Genomic DNA, 20886 nt, shown 5'->3' with positions numbered 1-20886 from the left:
ATACTACAATTTAAGGTGGCGTGCGTCAGCGCGGCGTTAAAATACTGTTCTCTGTTAGCTCGTAAGAGGATATCCTGGGATTGGCGACGGTGGTTTTAGGTGGCTGGGTGGGGGGGGGGGGGGAGGGTATGACAGTGAAAGACGCGGGGGTGTTGGGGGTGCAGACGAATGGGGATGATCACGGTGACGATTGATTTTAGCGCAGCATCTTTCTTCATTTTCTTAAACGGGTTTCTTTCCCTTCTATCGGCGGACATCGTTCGTTGTTGTCCCTCTGTACACGCTTGTACGAAACGCACACAAGGTACACACTCTCTCTCACCGACACAACCTTGACACCTACAAACACACGTGCTCGGTCGCGCGTACACGCGTACACACGCATACCACACGGACACGCGGGCACACACTCGACAAACACACGCGGATACAGACGAACACGTACATACATACACACGTACACACGAATTACGCGAACTACACAGTTACTCGCAAATACTTCTTCGATCTAACGTTTCTTAAAGGCTTCCGGATCCTCGGAATATCCACGATCCGTCAGCAGATATCTCGCGGCGAACGAAACGGGACACGTCCTCCTCTTCCCTTTTTGCACGGGATCCCAGGCTTGCGATGGGATTCGAAGGAACTCGAGGCTGTTAATGTATATTTACTTTTTTAAGTCGTGTCGCCTTCGAGCCGCGCAAACCTGGCCAAGCGCGATCCCCTAAGGAGGAACGTTTCCCGAAGGGCTCTTTCCGCGACAAGGAGCTCCCGCCGTTTCTGCCGACGCGACGACGCGACGGCCCCGAGTTCCTCACGGAATCGGCTCCGACGACGCGACGGTGTTCCGCGATTTCGAGCGATCGCCGAAGCCTGGTTCTCGAGTAATCTCTTGCTCTCCGACCGCACGCCATGGCCAAACCATTAGCAATCTGTCTGCGAGAAGCGCCCACGTCGGGTTTATCCGTCAACGGAAGCACAGCGGCTCGATTTCGTTGTTTGACGGCGCAAAGGGAATCCCATTCCTCTCGAGAGATCCGATCGGTTCGACTTGTGCGCGCGCTACCGTATCAAAGGCTATTCGAACATTAATTAACACGTTCCGTGCCAAACCGTCTTTTCTCAACTTTTCGCTCAGGACATTTGACATTTCGACTAAAGATCGATATATTGCATGTAATTACGAATCATTAAACGAGTTTATTTGCTTCGTGCCGCGCCGCATTTTTGTAACGTCTCATTCTTTTGATGGAAGCGTATTCATCAGGCTTGAACGTATTATAAAGTACATCTTTTCGGAGCGTTAAATAAATATTCAAGCGTGCACCAGCGGCGGTACACGTGGCACGGAGCGTGTTAAAGCTGTGATTTATTGTTGCTTCGATTGTTCGATACGATCCCGAGGCTTCGGCAGCATTGCAACGGACTTTATCAGAAATTCGAAGACGTTAACTTGTAACTTGAACGGTTTATTCTTGTACGACGACGCTGGCGCATCCTCGAACCTCTTATAAAGCTCCGGATACTGCAATGATGCGGACGATTCGAATAGCTTCGAGCCAGGTTGCGAGAACTTCCTGGGATTGTTCGCTCGGAAGTTTGAGTGCATGCTCGAGCAACAAGTTCTAGATCTTCGTTCATCCTTTCTGCATCGAAGCCATGCTGCTGTTAGCGTACTATAACTTTCTAATGATTTGTCAATTATCGGAGGAGCCTTTTATTCGAAAACCATCCTCGTGACTTTCAATCGAACACTACAATGATTCGGTTGTTTACGGAAAGTTGACTAGATAGACGAGAGACTAGAATCTTTTTTGACGAGGAAACGATTTACGCGAATCGGGAATATTCAGCTAGAATTTGTGCTCGGCGCACGTGCACTCGATCCTCCGACGTTGAAATTGATTTATCACTTAATCTCGGTGGAACAAATAACGCGGCGGTCTTGGAGCCCTACCAACTGGCTTTGGAAATCAATATTCTTGGTGGGTACGAACTATCATGCTTGTTTCAAGCGATCGACACGTCATCTATTACCTGCGGAGCAGTGATTCATGGATTGCGGTTGGAGGCATTACAATGGTGTCTTCCAGCATTGTCGAAGTTAGCCGAATCAAATTGGTAGGCTGCGAGAACGCTTCGAGCCAGGAACTCGAAGGGATTTCACGTGAAAAGCAGCGTTTTACGGGGTCGCTGTATTTGCGACGCCGAGAGACAGTTTCGAATGTGATCCATTGAAATTTTGCAACGACGGCGCAGCAAAGAGTGAGAGATACCTGTCGACCGCGTGTTCCGATGCAGAAACACTTTAGTCAATATATATGAGTGCTCAGTATTTAATACGATATTCCATTTAATATTAAGAGCAGCGGATCGACAGGCAATTGGTGGTACATTGAAGCCGATCTGTCATCGATAACAGGAAATGGGATCGCCTTTGCAGGTTGTGAATGTGTCGTGTTTTTAATGGTAAATTCAAAGCTGTACTTCGTTAATTTCAATATTTGCGTATTTCACCCGACTTCGACTGATTTTTTGGTTGAGTTTGTATTGGCACAACCCTGTACGGAATTTCAGACGCGATCGAAATTCGTGACGCACCGTAATTCTAAGGTTAATTTGACGCTTGCGACGGTCTCTTCGCAATATTGCCACGACTTTCTCGACACTTTCTCGTCGAAGGAATTTCACCTGTAATCTCGTACTGAAAGAAGAACGTTGCAAGAAGTAAGCTTGTTCAGTCGTAATCGTGGCGTCAACAAGAATTTCAAGATTTTACTGAATCGACTTTCAAAGGTCTTTGCAACGCTCTCAGTACAGTAACTCCGTCTATCCGTATTTTTCAGAAAATGTTGAATACTACGTGAAGAGAATAATCGATATTATAAGTCCCTTATTGATGATATCACGACATGGCGAATGTTTATCGACGATTTTTGGTACAGTGTTGATCCAGTACACGCCGTACACGACTCTTTACGCTCAACCAAGTTAGAGACTAATCGTTTAACTCCAACTAGTTACGCACACTTCTCAATTTTTACTATTTCGACTAGTCGCTATAATCAAAATCTTCGAATACTACGCATTCAGAACGAAACAAAGAGAAAAGAAGCGCAAGCGTCTGGAATATCTGTGTGCTCAAGACGAACTAATTTCTTCCTTTGATAACAGAATAGAAACAGTAACGAAGACACGAAATGGTGAAAGCAGTCTCGTCGACTATGCGAAGCAAAATTGAAGCAAAAGAAATAAAAAAAAAAAAGAAAGAAAGTGAAAGGAAAAGAGGTGAAACTTGTCATAGCTATTCGAAAGAAACAAAAGAAGAAAATATCGAAATCTCGTTTACGGATAGTCTCACAGGCGGGTATTGTTGAAGATATATTAAGCAAAAGCATTAAAAAAAAAAATGATAATATAGCACGTTCTGGCCATTGGCATTGACGCGACAACCAATCATGTTATCTTTTAAATACTATTATAATGGTTAAAAAGTAATAATTAAAGAAAAAAACGTTGTTAATGATGTTATAGGAACGATTACAGAAAAAAAATACGTAGACGATATAAACTTATTAAGCGGTAATGAATAAACGCTCGATTGGTGGCATAACCATTCTCGATCTTTAAACCAAAAAAAAAAAAACGGTAAATCAGCTAAACTAATTACACTATTGAATTGAACTTAAAAACGCTCCTACGTAATGGTTCGCGTCGAAAGGTTTCGGTAGAATACAATATAACGTATTAGAGGACAAGATGAAAATGTGGAGAAAAGTCACAAAAAAATGCATACACGGTTTATCTCAAGCAAGTGTTGTTAGTGAAGCAGAAAAAGCCGCGACGAAAAAAACGTGAACGACAAAATGGCGGGGAAGTTCGACACGCAATGGGTTATCAATCGGACGAGAACAATATAAATATGATGAAACAAATGAGAGAAAATAAGAAAATGAAACCTACGCCTTTCTAAATGCCATTTGTTCGACGATCTCGTTTCGCAACAGAGCGTTTCGATGTGTTTTACTGTTCCCGGCCTGTTCCGGGATTGTTGATCGATATTTCCGGTGTTTTGTTGCGAAACGAACATCCCTCCGCGGTCATTTCTTCGTTTCTTTTCCGCGATCACGTTTGCTGTAGTTCAAGTTGGTGGAACGAGTCGCATGGCGACGATACATTGTTGATTCGCGGCCGTTTTGAGCCATTCTGAGTCCGTTTGATTAATAATTATGCCGAGATCGGAACCGAATCGAGATGCTCCGAGAGTAGAACGATGTAAGGAACGTGATTGACATTCGTCCAATCTTTCGAGATTCGTTAGAACTCTTCGAGTAAACGCTATTGCTTTCTCTGAATCGAGTATCTCATGTTTCGTCAAATAAACAATTGTTACAATAACAAGCAACATATTGCGTTACGTTATTCTCTTCGTTAAAGCTGCTCCTTTCGAAGAATGGTGACACACACAGTTCCGAAAATCGTTTATTCGTTAAACAGGTTTGCTTTGTCAACCAAATTCTTTCATTCTCCGAACCAAATGAAAGCTTTCAATCAAGTTTAATAGTCCGGAGTACTTCCAATTTACAATTTTATTCTGCACGAATTATAATCAGCGTTAAAAACATGAACAGTTTTAGACAGCATCCGCGAGGTTCGAATAATATTTCAATCATTAATCGACGATGGGAAATAAATTACCGACAGCGTTGTAATTTTAACATTGTAAGTAGTTAAACGATTAACGAGATTGGTTTACGTAACACGACTAGAAAAGCATACAAGAATGCAAGGTGAACGAACTGCTGTTGGAACATGTGAAACTGCCTTTCAGCCAAGAAGCACTTTAAATAAATAATTGCTCACTAAAGTGTTCCTAGACTATCCATAAACAAATCAAGCATGCAGCTGTATATATAAAATGTCCGTTCGATTGCTTAGCTGCCATCGTGTGCAACTGTACTTACAAATACTCTACACAACATTGAACATCGATTCAAACTTTCTTGTTTCTTCTGCCTGAATCTGCCGAAAACTACTCCATTCACTGTCGATATAAAACAATAATTAAAATACATTGTAATACGGTAGTTTGTGAGCTAAGTATTGACGAAACAATGGGTATTTGATGTTCGTACGCTTTTCACAAAATTGAACGTTTGTTTCTTGCGTTTTCTGTTCGAATCAGCTGAGAATTTCTTTCGTTCACTGTCGATACAAAACAACAGTTACGATACGATTTAATACAATATTTTTGGAGTCAAGTATCGTTGAGAAATGGATACCTGTATGTTCTATACAGAATTGTGCAATTTCTGTTTGTTCGAATCCGCTGAAAATTACTTTTACGATATAAAACAATCGTTACGATACAATCTAATACGACAGTTCGATAGTCAAGTATTGACGAAAAATGGTTATTTGAAGTCTGCATGCTCCGAACAAAATCGAGCATCGATGCATACTTTTTCTACTTCTTTTGTTCGAAACGACGTCGAAAGTTTCCCGGTGTTATTTTTCGAAAATATTCACATTGCTGCCGCCCACTATTGTCACAATATTGGTTCACCGGGGAACACAATGTAATGTTTCGAGAAGGAAACGTCGGCGAAAAATGGTGCAGGTTTCGGAAAAACCGAATGGAAATACCACGGCTGAACAGGAAGAAAGGCCTGATCGGTAGGACGCGGGCTTTGATCAATAATGAAACCGAATTGATGAATCGCGGCTAGCGTATTTGCAAAGGAAACGGACATTTCATATATTACGAGCGAGCGGATTCAACGAAGAATAAAAGGCAATGGAATCGAAACAGAATTCGCAGAGAGCGAAGGATCGCGGATAGCTGATTCCAATTCAATTCATGGAAATCGCATTGAATTCATGCCCGCGGTACGCCTAGGTACGCCGTCGGCGGCGTTAGCTCGGGGGCTATTTAATTTCCCCCCCCTTTAAATCGATAAAATCGCGTAATGAATTAATCAAATCGATCCCGGATTGGCTCGTCGCGGTCACGTCGCGGTCGCGCGATCCGACCGGGCGACGACACTTCCATTTTAATCGTATCCAAACACGTTAACGCGGACGTGCGCGTCACGATGTTTATAGCCGAACCGGTGGAATTTCACATCGAGCCTATCGATAAACTACTTGTTACTTAAAAATTAGTTCTTAACGGTGGCGCGAAGATTGCCGGAGGTCGGCGCAGCGGAACCGTCGCGTTCTCTATTAGCGTTGCAACGAGAAACACGGGCGATTGTTATCTATAACGCGACGAGAGGGAAAAGGTAAACACCGAAACGGGACGAGTACAGAAGACGAGAGGCCGCGAAACCAGAGTAGAGATAATTACGTAAAAAGAGCGCCCGCGATTTTACGAGGAAGTTCCGATAATTAGAGAGACGATTACAATACAATACGTTTATTAAACTAACACTATTATACTCGTTAAAGAAATAAAGAATTAAAAAGCGAAGCGATTACTTGTTGCCACATATCGAAGTCAAATTGAAAGAATTCGAAACTCGAGTTGCTCACTACGAACGAACGAAACGGATCGGAATTGGGGGGGACGGGGGATGTTGGGTGTGCGCGGAAATGGGAAGGAACGAAAAATTCATTGCTCACGGATGCTCGTTTATTTTTTTTATCCAGCGGAGACCGGCGTTTACGAGTCCGGGATCGTAAGCCGGACGCTTAGTGAGAGTAATTAAATGTTCGAGTGGACTTTTCAACTATCACGCTCAAAAAAACGTTCAAGCATTTAAGCTGTTCACGAGATATTCAGGGTCTTAGGGATTAATTAGACGAAGAATAAAAAAAAAACGGTAGAGAAATTTGTCGAGTCGTTCGTTAAACTAATTATCGTCGTTGCTAGGATGGATATAAAAGTAGACACCGGCGAAAGGGAGGTTCTTTCCGTTGATTTTTCAATCACTTGTCGCGGATCATGCGCAACCTGTGTCACGTGTGTGCCATCGGTGACGAATTATTACGAAACATCGGTGCTGACAATGGATTGTGAAATCGGGGTGCGAGGATTGGAAGAGATCGAGCTAGTGGAACAACTTTTGCCGAAATCCGGAACGGAATGCGACGAGATCTGGTTCTGAATCGTGTCCAAGCATAAACGTTGAGATACGCAGGGTAACATTGAAATAGCGCGTGCTGCCGAAATGTTTCCACCTTCTTGAACTTGTCGAGGGAGAAACGACACGAGACCACTTTCGATGAACGTTTCAGCCGGCGAACGTACGCACTGCGAGAAACGGACACTGCATCACGGACGTGATATCCGACGACGTCACCGGTTAATGATCGATCGCGTTTTCTCGAGTGTTTCCGAGTGTGAAGCCGCGACGATGTCTGACGATTCTTCTGGCAAACGGTAATTCAATATTTCATCTTAAAGATTTCTGTCGAAATAAATTTCAATTATCGCGGGAGGAATCAGGAACTATGATTCGTCGAAGAAAATTGGTGTTCGTTGCTGATATTTAATTGTTATCAGTAATCGGAAGAGTTAACCGACAATATGATTAATACTGATTAATACTTTGATTTCGGTTGGAACTCTGTTACTTGAAAGATTTTAACAAAAACAATCCTGTTTTCGTATTGTATCTCATGATTTGATCGAATGTGATAAAATGTAATTTTACGTTGAACATCGTCGAGTGAGTTTATACCGTTTCGTGATATTATGAAAGTATCGTCGAGATGTCGTGAACGACATTGCTCGCGGTGCCGGCACTGAACGGACCGAAAGATCAGAAACACGATGTGAGTTTAACAGAGAAAACACGATGTTTAACGAAATGATATCTTGGAGTGGGAGAAAGTGGGAGCTTTCCATCAGAGCCCGATCAGATTTCTATGGAAACGAAACGAACAAGCAAACGATAGGGGGAGGCAGGAATGGAAATCGGAAAAGATGGGGGATTGAAACGAAAAAAAAACGGATACCGAGAGTGAAAACGCAGAGGGGATTAACGCAATTTGCGCCTTTAATAAACAAAACTATATATACATATATATTATACATATATATTTAATATATAGCATATAGCGTGAACGTATATATTTAATATATATCTATATATATGTATAAATATATATATATGTATACATATACATATAAATATATTAATCTCAGCTTGTCACACGCAGAGTTGTCATTATAAAACTATTAATCTTATAATAAATAAAGAACAGATGATGAATTAAATATAATTATACCACGGGAGAAGGATGCGAGGGGATAAAAAAAAACAATGATAATATTAACAATAAACATTAGCACTAATAATAATAATTAATAATGGTAACAATAATAATAATAAAATAAATAACACTAATGGTAACGTATTAACTTATTGATTCTCTGCGCCAGTACGTGAAATGTTGAAGTTTTCTTTCTACGACGTTGACAATTCGGTCGGGAGCGAGTCCAAACGACGGGTTCTCGTTCTCCCCGGATCAAATGAATAGTGAAGCGAAGGAAATAAAAGACAAACGATGAATATTACAAGATTAACAAGAATATTAATGATGAAAATAAATCGCATTAAAGATTGATTACGCTAATAGGACCGTAGTAGCGCATATGTACAGGGTGACGTGATGAAAATATATCTGGACATCGATTTGGCCTACGATCTTTCGAGTGTCTTGTTTAATCGAACGCCAACGACGTTGTTTTAGAGCCGGAGAAAAACGCGCGGGAACACGATCGAGAATGTCAAGTCAATTTGCAAACTGTCGCGATGTTCATCGTAGAAAGGGGCCGACGGGTCGGTTATCGTATTATTCCGCGAAACTAGGCATTTCCTTCTTCGGTCGTGCACGATTCAAATTCTTACCGCGCGAACGTAATTAATTCCAAGGTGGTGCGGCATTTTCATGATGCGGACGTGATTTTCCATTTGTCGGGACATTTTACAAGCCTTTGCCACTTTTGGAACAACCAATTGGCTGATTCTTGATTATTCTTATTCGCGTACAATCGATTGCAACGTTCGTGCAATTTCACAAAAATTGGCTGATCTTGTCTCGAAGGTTTTTATTATTTACGTATACGAACTTTCTTCGACCAGCTGTAACTTTTGTATATTATTACTATTTATTAATGTCAAGAATCAGATCGTTTATTTGAACAGTTCGGTTAATCTCAAGAATTCTGACATGAGAATTTGTGGACGTATTTTTGAACCGATGTTCTTCAAGAAACTGTAAAAACTCGACTTTTTCTAAGATTCTCGCTGGACCGCCGCCTTGAAACGCGGAGCTATCCCAGACATCAGAACGAACGGAAATATCCTTCGTGCGACGCCGTTTCGCGTTTCCCAATGAATCGAGGCATTCAGAAATCCTTGAAACGCCGACTTTGCCATAGAAGAAGAACATTGTTCAGAAAGTCGCAAAGGCTTTAGAAACGATCTGCTCGGCCGCGTTTAAATAACATTAGCGTTATTGCGGAACGGCTGCAGTCGAGCTGCAACGTGCAGGTCGAAAATTATACGAAATATTTCCGGTCGCCGACACCGCGTTCCCGCGAAATCCGTAACACGGGAAGCGGCAATTTGCATTTCGATGAGAAAGAAACCGAACGCGCACTAGGTTATTCAGTTTTCCAATTTGCCTTGTTCCCTCGCCGCTTTGTACTCTCAGCCGCCGGGTTCCCACTATTTTACATATACTTCCGTCTCCACGTTCGATCTTGGACGTCTTCTGCTTAAGAGCGCCGTTCGATTCCATCGTTCGAATAAATATTCTTTTCTATCCCGGAGCGGTACGATTCCTCATCAGTGCGCGAAACATCGGCGTTGCCGATACTCGGCGAGCCCCTTTCGATCGTTCCCCACGGGAACGTTCCTTCGTGAGAGAGAAACAAAAAAGATCGGGTCCTCGAGAAACTTTCAGCCCGGGTCTCCTAGCCTTTTACTCGACTCGTATTAATCCAAGCGTTTTAACGATTTATTAAGGTAAACGAACGTAAAAAAAAATCTACAAACAAATGATAACTGGTACAAATAACTAAGATTGCTCACCGAGACACCGCGTCGCGTAAACGTCAAAGACAATCTCCTCGGAAACTCCAAGAATGGCCAAATGGGGCTGACTCTTCTTCTCTCGATGTACGATACTACTACCTCTACTCACAGACAGGCGAGAATATCGATAACCGTTTCTAGGGGACTTAAACGAGACAAACGAAGAATGAACAGAGAAAGAAAAAACCGGACGAAAATGGGGGGGAAAAAAAGAACCGATCGTTGATCGTGCGCCGCACGGCGGCGGTGACCGTGACCGTGATCGTTTAGCCAAGATAAAATGACTCTAGTCGGACGTAATTTATCGCGTAAGGATCTATAATACTTATACATAGCACGTCGAAGTCTTCCGCAGCGTTAGCCTCTCAAGCGTAGCTACGAACACTCGGGAAATGTTGGACACGCGATTATCGCTTTGGTTTTTGGTTTAATGATGGCGTTCTCGCACAGAGTTGGGCAAAAAAAAAATTATGAGGGACAAAGGGATAAGAGACAAAGACTAACGATTACGATTTTATTCGACGTCATCGAATGAATATCCGATCGAATACAAATTTATCTGGATAAAAATTCATCCGGATAAAATTTTATTTTGAGATTTTATTTTATTTTATATGAATTCATTTGAATAAGATTCTTATTCGTACAGAAAATCATACGGTTCGAATAAAAATGATACAGAATATCAGATTTATTCTTCTTAGTTTATTAATTTATTTCTTCCATATTCCTTCTTTGCAACTGTCGCATCGGAAAGTTTGTTACTTTTTGGTAGGTTGGTCGAAACAATCTTTGGATATCGTTGGATAAATAATCATTCTATGGTTGCAGAGGGTGGCATCGGCAATATTATGATTTTATAAGCAATTGAAATTCAATTGATCCTGAATGTATTCGTATAAATATATTCTTATAAAATTGAAACAAAAACGGTCAAAATTTATTCGCATTATTATTCGAGTAATTTTACGATATCTATTCGAACGACTATCTATTCGAATAAAGAATTAGGCGAATAATTTATCCGAATCTTTATTCGAATTAATTCGGAATAATTCTTGAATTATTTCAATAAATAGAAAGAATAATTTGTGACGAATAATAAGTAATCGTTATTCGAATGATATATTTGAGTAAAAAGGATTTATCTTGGATAAATATTTCTTCGAAATAATTCGTATAATGCCCAACTCTGTTCCAACACGATTTCGCCTCTTTACACGAGCACCGGATCTCGCGACCGATCACGAATCGTGGCCGATTCTTTGGAAGATCGACAAATGGTGTTCAGGATCTTATAGAGATTCACTGATATTGACCTCGCTATATCCCACACACATTTTGCATCGACTACCTTGGGCTTGTTCCGAAAATTCCATTGCCCTCACGTGTATTATCCCAGGATTTATTGTACACGGTGTCCAAATCGACAGCTGAAGAGTTAAATGAGCAAAAATTATAATAGATTTTTTAATCCTGAATGTTTTGGTTTGATTAATTAAATTACTTCAATCTTCAGAAATCTTTCAGTAAGATGCTTCGACAGTCAACGTTGTTAGTTCTTTCGTTCTCGTTTTCCTTCATTCATGTTTTTAAGTGTTTCAATACATTAAAATAGCTCTTTTTATTAACACTAGAACCGTTAGACTGATTTTTAGTTTTTAAATTATACTGAAATTGTATAAATATTTCCAGAGCACATTTGTTGACAATTTCTTTTGTAATGTATTCTGGTGGACTGTTTGCCAATTACCTTCATAATATTTTTTGACAGATTGTTTCACATTTGTTTAAGTTATATTGTAATAGAAATCGTACAAAGTTCGTAAATTAAGGATTGGTATCTATATCAGAATTTACTGTGCCGTATACTTGATATTTAAGAAAATAAGTTCAAACGTAGAATGATATCTTTCATATTCCTCTTTAGTATCCTGAATTTTATTATTATGTCAACCGTCGCTCTTTCCGTCGCAAACATAAATGCTGACTTACTAAATTGGCTCACACATTCTCTCTTATATAAGGCCTTCAATGAAACGACATTAATTTACACTACCAACTTATTTTCATATGATCGAACACCCTTTGATGTCTACCATAGGACACCCTGTATATTAAATCCCGCAAGACGAAGCCCGGGTTCACTTTGACGCAGCTTTTCTAGGATCACATTCAACATTAGATCTACCAATCAGTCGGAGTTATTAAATTCAACTTTATTATATAATTTTATCGTAGCTTACCCGAAAAAAATTCATAAATCAAAAATCTTTTTCTCTTTATAATGACTGTAAAATTAGAAATTTGATCTCTGGTACTTCTAGTGTTCTCGTCGCCATCTTCGGCTATCATCGAGAAACTATATCGAATATAAAATAAAATAATAAATGATTCGAAAATGAATCTAGAAAAACTGCGAATCGGAGACTAGAATGAACCCCGGGCGTCGTCGTCAGTTCAAACGAATCCGAATGGAAACCAATTAATTTGCATAGCAGACGTTGTACTTTAGCTGATCGTAGCTGAAACGTAGACCGTGACGAAACGGTTAATCAAAGGCTCCGGCGAAAGACTGACCGAACACCTCGAAGGCTCGCGTTAGAAGCGAAACTGTGACAGCACTGTGATCGATGGAAAATCAAAATCGTTGAGTTACACAAGTCGAGTGCTTACGGGTTTAAAAGACGGCGATAAATTTAGGCGAATCGCCGGCGTATGCCGCAGAGCGAGAGAGACTCTCTCGCCGATCTAATAATGTGTGAGACGCGATTTCCGATGGCGGCGATCGAAACACGAATCTAGCCAGGAATCGTTTAGGCGAATTTGTCGTTCGAAGAGATCGAAGGGAGCGTGGAGACATCTCGAAGCGAGAAGACGAGCCGCGCGCTCCCGGAAATTTTTAAACCGTTTCTCGTGTGAATTGAGAACTTAGGGCGCGTTGCACGAAGATACTCGAAAGATCGATCCTTGTCCGATTTTATTAGACCGTACTTTATACGAGGGAAGTATACGCGGGCCAGCCGAAATCGTACGGAACGAGGGGGACAGCGTTCTCGGTGGTCCTGAAACTGAAAGGCGATTTCGATCGACGAAATCGTTTTCCACGTGGTTGGGCACGTTTTGCAACGAGAGACGGCCGATCGAGGTGTCCAGAGAGGGATCCAAAAACATTGGAGTGGAACGTGTCTTCCAACTTAACAGATTGTTTACATCTCGTTCTCTCTTTAAGTGTTCCCAACGATCGGAAACATTTATCCTTCGACTAAATATTTCGTTGATGCATGAGAGTACATTTAATTTATTCAGGAATTGCCTTTTGTAAATATAGGATTTTATATTAATGTACAAATATTACTTTATGTGTAATATTAAATATTATTCAAATATTTTGTGTATAAGTTACTCGGTTCTACGGATGCTACCTGATTGCGAACTTTGGTAACTTTGACGTCGCTGTCGATTTATTTTCACTCTGTGCTCGTTGTAATTCCTGATTTCCGCGGTTCGAGATTCTTCACGTTTGTTATTACGATTTTTGTCGACCGTCTTCGGACCGTGTTGTTCGACTCCCAATGAGACCCAGATCGAAGCTTTCGGAATAATGTTTCGTTTCGCCGTTTCGGCCGTGCCACGCGTATATACCCGTTACTATAATATACACGTTATTACGCATATACGTACATATATTATATATAGATACGTATGCGAGGACATTGCATAATACCGACGACACGTAGCGTATAGAGAAATAATAAAAATATGAGAGCGAAAGGATGGAGGACGAAGAGGACTCGCCACTCGCGGTCCACCCGCGCTATACTCATTGTCAGCGTAACAATAATCCGTGCCGACTATTCGCGGTGTATTTTCACGCTTGAACATGTCGTTCGATAGTTACGACACCGAGAATCGTCAATCGTTTCTCTCTCTCTCTTTCTCTCCGATTCTTATTCTCACGAAACGCGGACGACGCGGTGCGTGATGTTAACAGACGTTATGCTGCGTGTCCATCACGGGATTTCGCTAAAAGTTTACACCTTGTATCAGACAGATACGCCATGTCGCTAAAAACTGGTTCACACGCGTCCAGTAATTTAGTCTAGTGGCGAGTAGCTATAGTCCCTGCGCGAGAAGAAGGCACCTTTCTGTTTACATTCCCCCCTCTAATTAGCTGCTCCATTGCTGCAGCTAGTAAGAGGGGGGAACGTAAAGACGAAGGCGCCTTCTTGTCGCGTGAGGACTATACTTACTACTAAACGATTTAGTAGATAAGAACGTGTCCGGATATAAAGTGTATCCTTTTCGTTTCAACGTGACATCTTGTGTCCACTTGTTACATTAGTTACCAGTGAATAGCAGGGGAAGCCTCCTTGATCAGAAAAATCCACTGAAATGGATCTACTCGACTAAATTGTTTTACTAAATTGCTCGACTGAAATGTTATGTCCATACACAGTGAACTAAACTACTCGCCGCTCGACTAAATCACTGGACCTGGTTAAGCCAGCCCTAACTGTTCACTCTAATTCTCGTCGAAAGAGTCAATTTTCATATATGCTCTCTTTTCATTTACTGTCTTCAAAGAACATAAGATGCAATAGATTCGATGTCTTCATGTTCAATTGACAGCTTTTGCAAGAACTCCTAATGTACGTTCACGTTTCTGGAGGACGTTGAACGATTTTCGATTACGCTGCGTCTTCATTCAAAATTCTAAAGAACACAGGTTCCAGAAGCTATTATTTAACAGTTTTCATGGAAACTGCTCATGAAGCTGATTGGAGAATCAATTTTCGATTATGTTTTAATAAGGATTTTCCTGACAGTCTCCAGACTGTTTGTGATCACTTAACGGCTTTTACAGAACTGTTAAAATCTATAGTGACCATAGACACAATTTGCACTGTTCAAAGTCTTGGAAACATCTAACAAACACAGTCTGGGTCTGTGAATGTTCAGTAGCGTGAACAACTGAGAATCTCGGTGAAAATCTCCGGCGAATATAAGTAGAAGAGCAATACTGTTTGATAATTCGTGCCGCGAGTTAACACGAGAATTTTAGCCGAAATTTCTGATGAACATATATGCTCTAGCTCAGCTGCGTGTTTATTCGAGATTACCGCTAAAAGTCTCTAGCAGCTGTCCCATAGTTTATGCAACGTGTTGGCTTGGGTGTTTTATGGGGAACTTTTAATGAACGTAAATTGGAGAGCAAATTCTCCGAAGCTGATGCTGCTGTGTTCACTTGAGTGTCTCGTTGGGAACTTCTAACGAACATAAATTTGAGAGCAAACTGTACGGTGGGCTGCGTGTCAACTGGATGGTTGATCTCGCGATATTAATCGCGGTCGAGAATGAACTTCTGTATTTAACGGAGATTTTAGAGCTATCTCCACCTCAGATTCCCTCGCGTTTGCTCTGAAATTGACAGACGCCAGAGAGTTTCTTTCGAAGTCTCGCGTGGATACGTAATTGACGGCTGTCATTTGTAGATCGAGTCTAATCTCGGGAGTAAAACTCGCTCGAATTCCGTGTGGACACGTAGACGTTCTAACGTCGACTAGCGCACTTCCGGGATGTTGGGTGCACCGCGTCGATTATCCGTGCAATTGATTAATCCTTCATCGTAGCGACAGTCACGCTAACAAGACGGGGAAATGGTGCGAGGGGATATTTCGAAACGAAACGGAGTATTGCGAGACACTGCCGTGGATTTTCAAGGCGACGTGAATTCGGGATTAGAATAAACGATTAGCGGACACGCAGCGTTCAAGTGCCAAATTTTTAGCGATCTTAGAAACGTAATTTATCGAGCCCGAGACCGAGCAGACGCTTAATTAGTGGACAGAGGGGTAGCTAGCCCTCGAAAGGCGCAGATTTGGTTCTTTTCAATCTGGACTCAGTTTTCGAGATTTCTTTTCGGTTAGCGGGTTTCTTGTTCTTGAAAAAAAGCTCTCTTTGTTGTTTGTAAAATGTTCATCTACGAAAATATTTGACAATAGAACAAACAACATTCTACAGAAAATGTTTATTTATAAAAGCAATGGAAGACAGCACTGGTGAGACTTTATATTTGTGCGAAATATTAAAAATATTGTATTATAATTTATTTGCCAATCATTTTATTAGTGATTATTTCATCAACAACTTTATTTGTTGCTTTTCATACTATTACATTTCGTACGTCTTTCAGTATACTTTTCTAAGATAAATGTGCAAATAGTAAAGTTGTTTAAGAGGTATATTCTGGTGTGACAAGTGCTTTCTCAGTCACTTTTGCAAATTTGGTATAAAGATTCAATATACAAGTTATTATTGGCACTACACATATTTTTATTAGAAAGTAATTAAATTTGGTAAAAGCACAACACGTCGAAGTCAAGATTGGGAAATAAATATGTGGAAAATAGAATTTAAAATATAGCAACTACTAGAACAAAAGGAAAAGTTCACAATTAAAAAAATGGTGACACTTTAAAATTTGATTACAGATTTTTCCTGATTTATCAATATTGACTTGCTAAATAAATGAAAAAAAAAAACACTTTGAGTCGGTTCAAGTACGAGCCGAAGACATGGCATACCGAATGTGCACCAAAATTTTGAAGACAATTGGTCAAGTACTATAATTTTGTTAATCTTAACAATTCAGGTTTTGTTGATGTACTTTAGAACCCATATACTTTAAGAAAATTTAAAAAAAATCCCCCTTAAATGCAACATAAATTTCTCCTGCCTTGAATTAAACGAAAAGTTGTATTCGCTTGAATCGAAACTTCGTTCGTTCATCTATTAAAAATTCCTAACGCGATAGATCTAGAAAGCTAGTTCAGAGTCGATTGTCGAATTTAGCGAAATGCAGAACTGAACCGAGAAAAGACCTAGTCTTCGCCGTTGAGGGTCGATGCTGGCTCGCGACGACTGAGAACGAATGATTAGTACATTAGACGAAGCTGTAATGTGATTCGTCCTAAGAATTAAGGCGGTTGACGGACGCGTACGGTCGACGTGACGCGCGTAGACGTTGTGATAGTTGCGTATCGTTTTCGTACGCGTTTTACGTGTAGTCGCAGGGTCGCAGGACGCGCTGCAGTTGATTCGAAGGGTTTCCGAGCGGTTGCCAATGAAACGTTCTCTATTTTCCGATATTTTTCTAGGGGATGAGAAATATTGACGGTAGTTCGTTATTTCGGTTCGTTTTTTCGTTCGACGTCTCTGCGCGCGCGAACCGAGGTCAAAGAGCCACGGAAACCTGCGGAAACTATATTTTGCCGAATTCGCAACAATTTGCCGGCGCAAACGGGAGGCGTCGACAGCGTTTGGTAAAAGAGCCGCGTGACTTTGTGCGGCTGTCAAGCGGGAACGCGAGGCAACGGTTTCATTGGTAATTAAACAGGGGGTGATTTCGGTCCTCGTTAGCGGACGGACGCTTGTCGGAACACATTCGTTTTAGGACGACGCGTAGAGTCGTCCCCGTTGCAAGCAATACGAATAAACATTTTCCAATTGGATATGTAATAACGGGAACGTTCACGGAATAAACCCTTTCAACGGATACTTGTTGTTACACTTTGAAGTATGCCGAGAGCGTTTCTACTTTTGTCGTAGGGTATTTTGTCGTTTAACGAGTGTCGTCGAATTCTGTCGCTGGAGCGACCGAAAAAGACGAACTCGCGGAACGAGTAGTACTATTATTGTGCGATCGTGTGTACGTTCATTCGCGAATTACATTCTTTCGTGAAGTTTCAAGAGTTTCCTGCTAGAACTTACCGCTTCTTTACGAGCCTTCGTTTCGACACGAGAAACCGCAACACTTCGTTGACTTTGATCCGATAATTGTACCCGAAACGTTCGAGATAAGCTTGTTTTCTGGACGGTACTAAGCTCAATGAATGCGTCATGGTGGATATTGGAAACTCATGAACTCTTGGATGAAGAACGATCATCATCGTCGGATGAATAGAAATAAATTCGTTCGTGTAAGAAAGAAATGACAATTTAGGATAGACTTTTGCAATACGTGTTATTAGAAGATTAGAGTAACGAGAACGGTTGATTTTCTTGTAATCGTGACGAGGGGTCGCGAAGGGTTCTTCGAACGTCCCCTGTCGCAGCTAGAATATTAAGAGTGATATAATTATAAGATTGCGGGGCTTTGTGCGTTCAGAGCGAGTGAACGTTTGGAGACAGTTGGACAATGGAAAAATACAACCGAATCAAAAGCTGTACGATTTCCCTTTCAATTCACCCAACCACCCGCGAGAGGACACAAGCTAGGGTAGTGGAACCAGTTACTGCGGGATGTCCAATTGCTGGGACTTTGATTTGTTTTCGAGCGTAATTAATTTTTTATTCAAGTATTAACAATCTAAAATACTATAAAATTTTCGTACGTTTTTTTGGATAAATATAAATTTGATTAAAGACATGTTCACCCATCAAGGACAATATCTGTGCAGCGTACGGACCTTTCGTGTCGTGCTTGTATGTATGGATAATTTTTATAATCCTCCATAAAATACTCAAAACAAATGGGACAGATTTTGTAAGGATTTTCCGGGCAGATACCGCAGTGCTTAAAAAATATAAAACTAAAAAGCGGAGAAATAATTTCAGACGATGATCGGTTTTTGTTATAATCGTCGGTAAAAAAAAACACGAATCGTGCGTCGTCCTTGGCGGGCCAATGAAATGACATACTAAATGTTTTTATTGAAAAATGAACAAAGTCAAAGAATACAAAAATTTTTGTATGCTTTCATTTTGTTTATATTCTAGCAAAAACATTTAATACGTCTTTTTTTCGATACACGTTGCTAAAAGCAAATCCAAGACATTTGGTCATGCCACAGTAACCGGCCCCACCGACCTCACTCATTCGATTCCCGTGCCTCCGAATTCGCATGAAGCTCCGCAGTCCGCGTTGCAACTCGATTGATTTGTCCTTCGAAGAGAACTTGTTCCAGCCAGACGATTCGAATTATTTTTCGCGGTGTTCTGTTCGAGGAATTCCCATCTGTACATGAAACTAACGAATTTTTACGAGTGCGTGAATCCGTCAGGGTAACTTCAATTGCCCTCAGGGGACATGGAGACGGAGATTCTCGTCGAATCGTTGCTGGGTAGATTGCTCGTAGAATTCCTCGAGGTGTAAAAGTAATCGTAGCGGGAGTAATAAGGGAGGACAACGTGTCACAGCGAACCGAATTTAACAAGGATTTTTATCGGATGCGAATCACAGGCGAGAAGTGGAAAAACAATCGTATCGAATGACTTCTGACCGCGCTAACTCAGATTCCCTTCGTCTTAAAGAACGAAACCCTTTCCGCTAGACGCTCTTTGTCAAACGATTCACCGAGGAACCCGAGATTAACTTGAACGGCGAGGAAGCAAAATAGCTGAATAGGAACGTCCGCGCTATGCGTGCTCTAATAATCATACTTGAAGAAAAAGGGACGCGTGCGTGACAAGACCTAAACTCGAAAGGGGGTAAAGAATAGACCGGGAGCGCGAGGAAGAACGAAACTATTAAACGTGTACCGCTAAACATAATCTATACATATTTAAAACTATCGAATGCTAAAGTCATATTCGTAATACCACAGCAAACGGGAGAATAAATAAACTAAACTAAAGGAATGAATAATCGATTAACCGAATATTAAACGCTAGTCTGTAATCGATAGTCACGTAGTTATAACTTCGAGCAGTATCTATAGGGATGATTCAGAGGTAGTCTATTAGAGATTAGGGTCGCAATCGAGATGATTTTCTCTACGAAACTCTAATGAAAGGAAGCTAATAACTAATTATCTCCAGAGTAACCTATTGAACTTAACGAAGCCGCGTATGCGTGACACGTGAACACGTCGACGTGAACGGAAGACCGGAGGGGTAGAGGGAACGAGGTGTAGAGCAGAATGGTTTTTCTCAGATGGCGAGCCTGAGGAAACGACAGAGAGACGAGATGGAAAATAACAAATTTGCACGAATCTCTTTCTTCTCTACCTAATCCCCTTTCTTCCCTGCTATATATTTTAACGAACAATTGTCTCTTGTTGTCCACCGTTACACCAGACGTCGAAGTCGTTACCAAACCGAATAATCCTGTGCGAGAATAGAACGAAGAGTAAATCGAAAAATTACGAGAGTGATAGCTAGCGAGAAAGAACGAGCGAGAGGGAGGGAAAGAAAGGGAGAATGAACGCGACGAGTGAGAGCAAGAAAGCGTGTGAGAGAGAAAGGGAGAGAGAGAGAACGAGAGAAAGAGAGAAAGAAGAGATATAATCTTTGCGTTACCTTGCAAATTATAGAAGGAAAAAAAAGAAAACTGATGGAAAATAAAATATTGAAAAAGATACTCCCTTTTCCGTAGACCCTGGTGGGACGATGCAATTGAACTGACTCACCCTCGATCTCACTTGATTTTTAATTATGCCTCGACAACAGCCTGGCCTGATATTAGTAAATTCATATTGAAGAACGTTAAATAAGGTAATAATTATTATTATTATAATAATAATATTAATGGTATATATATATAAATATATATATATATAATATTAAGAGTAAGAATAATAATAAATTTGTTATATTTCTACGCTAGGCTCTTTTTCGAGGCAGAAACGTTGATCGATATGAAAATCCCTGTTAACTGGTGAGCACATAATCGCCGCATTGTAATATTATTAACATTATTACGTTATTATGAAATTGTTGAAATAAATGAAATGAAAATAAACGTCTTCCATTTCCTCCTTCTTCACTTTCATTGCCGACCACGTGCGTAACTGGTAAGACAATTACTTCACACGCTTACTATCATGCTTTACTG

At 40.8% G+C, this 20886-nt stretch overlaps 1 long non-coding RNA gene across 2 annotated transcripts; it reads left to right on the top strand.

Moving 5' to 3' along the window:
• The first annotated feature begins 140 nt into the window (after window positions 1–140).
• On the top strand, window positions 141–20793 carry LOC117219096 (uncharacterized). 2 transcript variants are annotated; one of them, XR_013034446.1, is made up of 3 exons: window positions 141–7384; window positions 20428–20546; window positions 20659–20793. It is a non-coding gene; the product is annotated as an uncharacterized LOC117219096 (long non-coding RNA). The 2 variants fall into 2 exon arrangements; XR_013034445.1 differs by having other exon boundaries at window positions 20428–20793.
• Window positions 20794–20886: the final 93 nt, after the last annotated feature.

The sequence above is a fragment of the Megalopta genalis genome, chromosome 11 (genome assembly GCF_051020955.1).
Source record: "Megalopta genalis isolate 19385.01 chromosome 11, iyMegGena1_principal, whole genome shotgun sequence".
NCBI lineage: Eukaryota > Metazoa > Arthropoda > Insecta > Hymenoptera > Halictidae > Megalopta > Megalopta genalis.
This window is presented reverse-complemented; position numbering and strand designations above follow the sequence as displayed.